At 36.4% G+C, this 9,494-nt stretch overlaps 1 protein-coding gene across 21 annotated transcripts in view; it reads right to left on the bottom strand.

Moving 5' to 3' along the window:
• ANK2 (ankyrin 2) overlaps nt 1–9,494 on the bottom strand; it is a 654,255-nt gene that overhangs the window by 439,695 nt on the left and 205,066 nt on the right. The gene's annotated exons all lie outside the window — the stretch shown is intronic.

The following is a 9,494-nucleotide window of genomic DNA, read 5'->3' as shown; positions in this document are numbered from 1 at the left end:
AGGCAGATAGACACTCTGTCTGCAGGGGCACTAAGGAGTGATGAGTTAGGAAGCACCTCTACTTACAACAGCACCAGGCGTAGAAATATCCCTGTTGAAAAATCCATTCCAAAGGCAAATCCAAGTCACACAAGGGTTTTTAGGCACTAAAGTGCCATTTTTTTAAATTATAAAATCATAAGTAGCATACCAATATAAGTCAAAGACTTTACGAAGCTGATTAATGAATGAGAAGATCAGTAAGATGTTCAAACTGGCTCGCAGGAGGATCTGAAGGAGAGCCTTACACACGGCCAGCCACATAAGCTTTGTGCTGAAATGGTTTTGGCAACAGATGCAAAACTGGCTAATATCCTGCATGACAATAAAATATCATTTAGGGGATTATCTTTGCTATGGAGAGAAATTCATTGTATTTCTGCTTTGCTACATTTATTAAAACTGTTATGGAAAATGTATTTTTGCATTGTCACTTGTCTACAAATTAACATCTACCTCTACAAAGGTATAAAATAGCCTCGAAAAAGATGCGAATATGAACACTCCGATGGTATCAGATAATTCCTGCAGGTCTGGTGGACATCACTCAGCACTCCAGCGAACAGACACCCAATAACTTCTTGTGCCCATTTCAGATCTTTCATAATTTAAACTGACATAATTGAATCAATCAATTGGCCTGTTTTCTGCCCTTATATGGTATTCCTGGCATGGCAGAACCTCAGATAATAGGCCTCAAAACTGCCTGCAGGAGGGAGGAGACAGCTCATGACAGGAAAAGGTCTTTTCCATTAGGAAAATGAGTATGTTACCAATTTTAAAGAACAGACTGCGAGCTGGTCTTTCAGAGAGTGAGCAGTGTAAGGACCTGAGACCTTACGCCTTTGTACTCTGAGTGACTGGCACAGGTAGCCCTGTCAGTCTCCAGGCAGGCTGCTCTCCAGATGACCTGAGACCTGGGTTTGGTCTGGTCTGGTTTGGTTTGGTTTTGCTTTGTTTCACTTAAATACAGTCGTCTTGACACTACTGAAAAACATACTGAACCCAATTCTCCCAGCAGAATCCAAGTCTCTGAACTTTTAAAATGATTCTGATGTGCAGCCAGAGGGGAAACCACACTGTTTGTTGACTGAAAAGATTCAAGCAAGTTAGTTTTTGAAATTTTTATGTAGGGATTCAGAACACAAACGAATGCCTGACTTGACCTACAAATATTCTTTTGTTGTTGTTGTTGTTGTTGTTGTTGTTGTTGTTGCAGTTTTTGGCCAGGCCTGGATTTGAACTTACCACCTCCGGTATATGGGGCCAGCATCCTACTCTTTGACCCATGGGAGCCGCCCACCTACAAATATTCTATTAACAGCAAAATATCGCCTCATTTTCTTTTCACGATCACTACAAATTCTCTTCCGTGGCTGACCACAGTTTCACTCCACTGAAGAAGAATGGATTGATTACCACAGAAGGCCAGGAAAGAAACTCATTTTATGCTCTAGAACTTTAATTAAATTCCTCATTATATTCTGGACCAGCTAATTCTTCTGAATAATCTCTCAAAGTTCTTCCAAGTTTATTCCACTCAAGGAGACCCAGGTGTTTATAGTATACTTACACATTTTGATTTTATCAATTAACCATTCCTGTGTGGTGCTCATTATTTCTACATTTGGGTACTAGGGTAACTCTCCCAAAACCCCTATTATCAGGGACCTGCCAGGTTGAAGCTACCGGTTTTTTTCAACCAAGTAAAATTTTTCCTTCAGGGCCTCATTCATAGAGCCAATGGAAATTACATTATGCAGCTAGAGCTCTTGTATTAGTGATTAAAAAAATCATACATATTTCTAAACACGTCACGCACTATGTCATGGCGGATGGATAACAGGTGGAAATTGTTCTTCTGAGACTGTGACGGCTGCACTTGAGAGATGACCTGAATCGTGTGACCCGGGTTTCAGGGCAACCCAGCTATTTTGTGTTCTTTGTTCTTTTTCTTCCCCTTACATTTCAAAAAATAAAAACAAAAACCGAGTTTTTATCATAGACTGTTAATAATGATTCTTTTCAGCACTGTAAGTTGCAGTAAGCTTCAAAATCAGTAAGCTTTTAAAAATCAGTTTCTGGGAGAAGAGTGAAATCCGGGCTGCTGAATGTTGAGAGCAAATAACTGGGGGTATGTTGGGAACTGGTTTCTAAAAGGCAAAGCTGTCTGGAAGGCTGTGGTCCAAGGCCGCTTCTGCCGGTTGTAAGTGGGGTCTCCGAAATCAGTGGGGTCTCTGAACCCAAAGAGAGCACAGCTCTTCTGAAAATTGAAGGTATTTATGCCTAAAATGAAATTGAATTCTATGCGGGCAAGAGACGTGCTTATGTATACAACCAAGCAAAGAGCAACACAGTGACCCTTGGTGTCCAACTGAACAAAACCAGAGTAATCTGGGGAGAGGTAACTGATCCACTGAAACAGAGGCATGGTTGGTGCCACATTCCCAAGTCACCTTCCTGTGAAGGCCATTGCACACAGAATCCATGTGATGCTACAGCCCTCAGGGATTTAAACCGACGAGAAATAAATAAAAGTGGATTCGTGCTCTTGTATTTTTATCAAGTGGCATTAAAAATTTAGTACCTTAAAAAAAGTTATTTCTAATTATTTACCAAAGGTTATAGATATTCACTGTAAGAAAAATCTAAAATGAAAGTTTGAAGAAAAATTATGAGTTACAGATAAAATCACTATTGACATATATATTTCTTTTGTATTTTTCTATGTGTGTGGCTAATATAATTGAGAGCATATTAAATATGATTTTTACATTCTAAACTTTGAATTATAAGTAGGGAGCATTTTTCAAGTTATTAACATTTCTTTTAAAACTGCTTTTAAATGGCTGTGTAATATTCCATTTAGTGGATGTTTCACAATTTAACAATTTCCTTATTATGCAATGTTTTGGCTGTCTTCAATTTGGGGCCACTATAATAACAAGTCACATTTTAGAAAGTTGTTTTCTCAAAAAGCAGAAGGCAAAATACTTGCTAGTTGTCTAAGATGAAGTGTTATCCATAAATAAAAAAGTCACATCTTTTGGAGATAGTTCCAGACCTCTAAAAAGCCCTTAGTTTTAAAATGTCAGTCTCTGCTTACCTTTTTATTTAATTTTTAAATTATTTTTACATATCACCCTCTCATTTTTAACACCAGACTTCACAGAATTATCTTCTGAGTCATTAAAACAGAGGTGTGACTAATCTGTTTCACAACTGGAAGAATTATTATTTTTAAATCTGTGCTCAATTTCAGAGAACATTTCCTTTTGGTTTGAATCAAATTCCAAGAATTTGGGCGTTTTATTGTATTCCGTTCCAAATTCCTTTCTCCTCTCTATTCCAATATCTAAAGTTTAACAGCATAGTAAAAGTGACTAATACTATTTTTTACAACTTTACTCAAGAGATTGCTGAACGTTAATATTTTAGTTCCCATCTTGTTCATTTCGCTGTTCAAATTTCAGCGCTTGGCCCTTTGGAGTACTTAAAATGAGCATTCTAATTTTAGAGCAGTCATGAACTTTTTTGCTTCATACCTAATTCATGTTTGCAAAAGACAGTCTTTTCAAGAATATGTAGCTCGTGTTAGTTTCCCAAACTTTATGTCTGACTTGAGCTTGCTGTTAGTTGAGATCTCATTAGACAGAGGCTTGTTTAATACAATGTAGCAACTTTGTAGTTTAATATCATGTAGCAACTTTTAGTTTTATTATCATCCTCTTTTCAAAAGTAATTCCACTGTAGAGATTAACATTTTAGTTAGCAGGTTAAGTACTCACAACACACAGCACTCAGCTAGGCAATGGTTTTACAATTTTATTTGAGAAGACAATGAAGCAACAATGTTTTGTTTTATTTTGTTTTGTCGATTTATTTCAGATTAATATGAGGGTACAAATGATAGAGTTTGCGCTTGTTAGGTAAAGTTCAAGTTAGAGTTGAGCCCTTCACACAGGGGCGTGCTGTATACCCTTACAAGGGACCCCTAAGGTAAGAGATTACCAATCTCCTCCTCCCCTTTTTTCTCTCCTCCCACTTAAATTTGTTTTTCCCTTGTGTGGGCATGTAATTATTTATCTATTGATTTTATATTAGTATTGAGTGTGCATTTTCCATTCTTGTGATACTTTACTAAGTATCTTCTTTACTTGTCTTTACTAAGAACCTTCTTCAACTCCATCCAGGTAAACACAAAAGATGTAAAGTCTCCATTTTTTGTGGCTGAATAGTGTTCCATGGTATACACATACCACAGTATGTTAATCCACTCATGTGCTGATGGGCACCTGGGTTGATTCCGTGTCTTAGCAATTGTGAATTGAGCTGCTATGGACATGCTAGTACAAACTTCCTTATAGTAAAATGATCTTTTTTCCTTCTGGGTAGATGCCTAGTAATGGGATTGGGGGATCAGATGGAAGGTTTACTTTTAGTCTTTAAGGATTCTCCATACCTTTTCCCATGCAGGCTGTATTAGTTTGCAATCCCACCAGCAGTGCAAAAGCGTTCCCTTCTCCCCCCATCCATAACAGCATCTGCAGCTTTGGGATTTTGAGAAGTGGACTATTCTTTATTGAAATTGGTTGATACCTCAGGATGGTTTTGATTTACATTTCTCTGATGATCTACAGATTTAATGCAATCCTCATTAAAGCACCAATGTCATACTTTGAAGAACTTGAAAAAATAGTACTTTGTTTCATATGGAACCAAAAAAAAACCCAAATAGGCAACACGATTCTAAATAAAAACAAATGTGGAGGCATCGCATCACCAGATTTCAGGTACTACAAGTCTATAGTGATCCAAACAGCAAGGTATTGGCACAAAAAATAAAGACATAGATCCATAGAATAGAATAGAGAACCTAGAGATGAACTCAGCCATGTATCACCATCTGATCTTAGATAAACCAAATCAAAGCATGCACTGGGGGAAAGAATCCTTCTTTAATAAATGGTGCTGGGAGAACTGGGTAGCCACATGTAAAAGACTAAGGGTGGATGTGCCTCTCTTACCACTTAACAAAAATTGACTCTTGCTAGATAAAAGATTTAAATTTAAGATATGAAAGGATAAAAATTCTGCAAGCAAGTGGGAAAAACTCTTAACATTCCTTGATCTGGGAAAAGATTTGATGAAGAAGACCCCCTTGGCAATCACAGCAATATGAAAAATAAATAAATGGGACATAATCAAGCTAAAAAGCTTCTGCACAGCTAAGGGTACAACAACTAAAACAAACAGCCTTCAGAAGGGGAGAAGATATCTACATGATACAAATTTGACAGAAAGCTGATAACCAGAATCTACAGAGAACTCAAACTAATCAACACGAGAAAACAATCCCATTTATAAGTGACCAAGAGACATGGACAGAACCGTCTCTGAAGAAGACAAATGGCCAACAAACCTATGGCAAAAATGCTCATCAGTGAAGCAACAACATTAGAGGCATTTTTAACTTTTTAAGGAAACAACCTAAAATGAGAACGCTCTCCCTCTTCTGTTGGATCCCAGGTTTCACTAGGTTGGTGTGAACAACAAGGAATATTAGAAAGTCATTTTTAATTAAAGCTATTTTTCATGGTTTTGACCATGTCTACCTAAAATACAACATCAGTGTTGAACTACCTGAATCAACTAATGCATCAACCTTCTAAGGTCTTACTTTTCCTATTCAAGTAAGCTCTTTGTGAAACTTCTGCTCAAAAGAAGTAACTCATCCCATCTCTGACTCTGTCACGCCAGGCTGAGCCGTCTGTGCTACTACCTGAAATATTCCCCAGGGTAGCAACATTATGTAATAGGCACTTCAGTATCTTTACATCAAGTCCTCTATCTTCTACGTCCTTCTATCACTTTACTGCAGAGTGTTAAGGGCATTGCTGAAGGTCAACGTTCTTGACATACATCCTATCTGGGCGAAATCAGATGAGTAGGATTTCACTGCGGGTAAATATTCCTCGTCAATTATTTACATTAAATATAACTCCGGCAGATAACAGGGAAGCCAGTCATAGACTGAATCGTGAGCGTCATGAGCTGTTCTGGGAGCCTTGGGCTACGTGGAAAACAGGACTGAACTAACACTTAGGAACATTACAGAGGTTAGCGTAACTAAAGTGAAGCCCAGTACAGGCCTACTCTAAAATTGCTTTCTGCTTTCAAAACTTTCAAAGAAAGAACCCGTCTTCCCTCTCTAAACCTCAAAATGAAGGGAACTAAAGAGTCTAGAGACAGGTGATAGGTGTACATGGGCCCCCTCTGGACAAATTAGAGTAGCTCTACAGTTTCATTAATTACAACATTTGAATCAAAAGAGATTCTAGAAGTTATCCAGTCCTACTTGTTCATTTAACAACTCAGGAAACCAAGGCCCAAATGTGCTGGCCAGTTGTTCCAGGCCATATTGTGAAACAGTACTGACTTTTAGACCAGTGAGCTGTTCCCTTTGTTGCCCTTCAGACAGCAATTCTCAGACACATGCGAGAACAAACAAACTGGAGGTGAATTTCTATACATTCTAAGCACTGTAGGTAGAGGATCATGCTATTTGACATTTGGCAATGAGCAAACAGTAAGTTTTTCTTAGCTGCGATGGTGACAAACATTTAAACACAGATACAGGCTGAGCATGGTGACTCACACCTGTAATCCTAGCACTCTGGGAGGCCAAGGCTGGTAGATCGCCTGAGCTCAAGAGTTCGAGACCAGCTTGAGCAAGAGCAAGGCCCCATCTCTAAAAATAGTCAGGTGTTGTGGCAGGTGCCTGTAGTCCCAGCTGCTTGGGAGGCTGAAGCAAGAGGATCACTCAAGGCCAAGAGTTTGAATGTGCTGTGAGCTATGACACCATGGCACTCCACCAAGGCAAACAAAGGGAGACTCGATTCCAAAATAAATAAATAAATACAATTTTAAAATCATAAACAAACACAAGAACAAATAGTAAAAAATGTAAAAATATAGAATTGCATTTTAAATTCTGTGAAAAATTCAATAAAAATTAAAGGAATGGTATCTCACAATCCTCAAAATATCTTCTACTTGACTTTGTGTCAGATTACAAACAACTGTAAAAAAAAATTAGAGAAATACAATGCAGAAATTTGTCTCATAAGAAAAGAATGCACAGAATTATTCATTTGTACTAATTATCTTTAAAAACACTCTGATAACATGATGTGTTTGAATACATAAAATTCCCTGAATATTTAAAACCAGAAATCCCTGAGCTATAAAAAACCAAAGCTTTAACTTAAGGCTACACTTCACATGCAAATTTTAACAATTTTAGATTTGGCCTTTAGAGCAATGTTAAATAGAAAGTAGGGGGGAAAATTTTTTTTTAACTTTAAAAAGAAAAAGATTAGGGACTGAGGCAACAGAGCACATCCTTGATCCTTGAGAATGTGTGAGCACCATAAGATATAACCAGAATTTAGGCAGATTTACACAGTGTATGACAATTCATCTCAATAAGAAAAGATCATCCTTGGTGATAGTATCAAAATAAATATATTCCATACAGCAATGAGGAAAAGTAAGCAAATAAATGGCTTATCTGTGCCAATGGATACTATTTATAATATGGTAAATCCTTTAGAAATCCAGGAGAATTTAAACTATCAATGTTTAGGGAAGGAGTAGGGCGCCAGCCCCATATGCCGGAGGGTTCAAACCCAGCCCTGGCCAAAAACTGCAAAAAAAAAAAAAAAAAAAAAAAAAGAATGCTTTAAACTATCAATGTTTAAGTATATTTTATTTATAACTGAAACTAAAGTATTTCTGTCAGTAATCAATGATCTTTAAGACTAGCTTTGTTCAGATTTTAAAGCATAGATCTTCATAAAAATCATATAAATAAAATATAACCCTTGTCTCTTTAGTGTTACATTCTATATCCTCTGCCAATGTGTATATTTTAGATATGTTTACTATTTCTTAAATAATGATTTTCAATGGAAAACACATTTGCTCTGTGATAGGAAGACCATACATATTATTGACATTTCCCACTCATACGTATGACATTGTGTCTCTCACTGATACCATCCCAGCAGTTGTAGCCACCACATAATGTACCTTATAGATATTGGGGAAAAGAGAAATGAGCTGAATCTCCTCAACATTAAGATTGACTTTGTGTCTTATAACAGGTTTAGTGCCCATTACACACCATACAAATCAGAGGCAGCATAGTGGAGTGAAAAACAGTCCGGGCTTCAAGGCAAGAGACGTGAGCTGTAGACCTAACTTTGCCAGTCATTGCAGAGGGGAAGAACTTTCACTTCTATGGTATTTAAGATAATATCATTGGACCAAATGCTCTGTAAGTACCTTTTCCAGGAAATATAAAATTTACAATGCCATTATTCTACTCCAAAATAATAATGTTTTATTGATAACTCCAAGAAGAAAAACTAGGCACAGACTGACAGATTCATTAATCAAAATGATTTTTATTCTTGCCTAGCCAAAATAAATAATTTTTTCATTAGAATGTTCCATCTTCATTAACGCCAGACATAAAGCATTTAAAGTTCACTTTTGTATTTCCCAAATGAAACATTTGTCGAGCCTTACTTTGCTACATTTGCAAACATGAGCAAAACACTTCGTGTAATTAAAGCAAACAAACGACGCTCCTCCATCACAGAAGTATCAGCAAAATGCTGGTTTATGAATTTTCTGTTTGTTACTCTTTGCTAAGAGAAATAGATTTTATAACGCACTTATTTCCTTTGTCTTAGGAAAAATAAAGAGAATAATGTTGAAAACTCTATGCACCTCATCGTGTTAGTACCCGGTATATTCAAAATACTTAAATATATATTAAAATTGGTATACACATTAATTATCTTCTATTGGCATTCATAACATAAACTAATTCTTTTATTTTATTATCTGACAGGTTGGGCTGCAATCAGCATTGATAATGAGTGAGCTTATGCTGAGTTTTTAATGTATTTTTAAAACAAAGGCTTATATGGACATATATTAAAAACATAGTTAATACTTACAAATAAAAACATGTCATAAATAAATAAAACTTTACTAAAACTAATGTAATTATGAATTTAAAAATAAATTGCTTAATGTTATTTCCTGCTTCATATAGATATTACGAACCTTCACTGCCATCTATAAATCCATCTAATATAAAAGATACTATTCTCAAGTTCAGTGGAGCTAGGCCAGGAGGCGATACTGACGGGCATATCCCAGTAGACTAAGAAATGTCTTCTTAGCTAAGAGTTCCACTTTAGGCAGGACCGAATGGTATTTGCATATAGAAAAGGATAAAACTTTATTAACTGAAAAGTAGAAAAAATTAAAAGTTAATAGAATCCATACCAGAGATCAATTAGAGCAGAGCATATATCTACCTGGTTTAGTTATGAACTCAAATAATTACACAGAAATAAAGATATGGAAACCCTAAT

This window comes from Otolemur garnettii, unplaced genomic scaffold (assembly GCF_000181295.1).
Source record: "Otolemur garnettii isolate 467f Iridium unplaced genomic scaffold, OtoGar3 scaffold00129, whole genome shotgun sequence".
NCBI lineage: Eukaryota > Metazoa > Chordata > Mammalia > Primates > Galagidae > Otolemur > Otolemur garnettii.
Note: the sequence above shows the minus strand (reverse complement) of the source record. Positions and strands in the feature narration are given on the sequence as shown.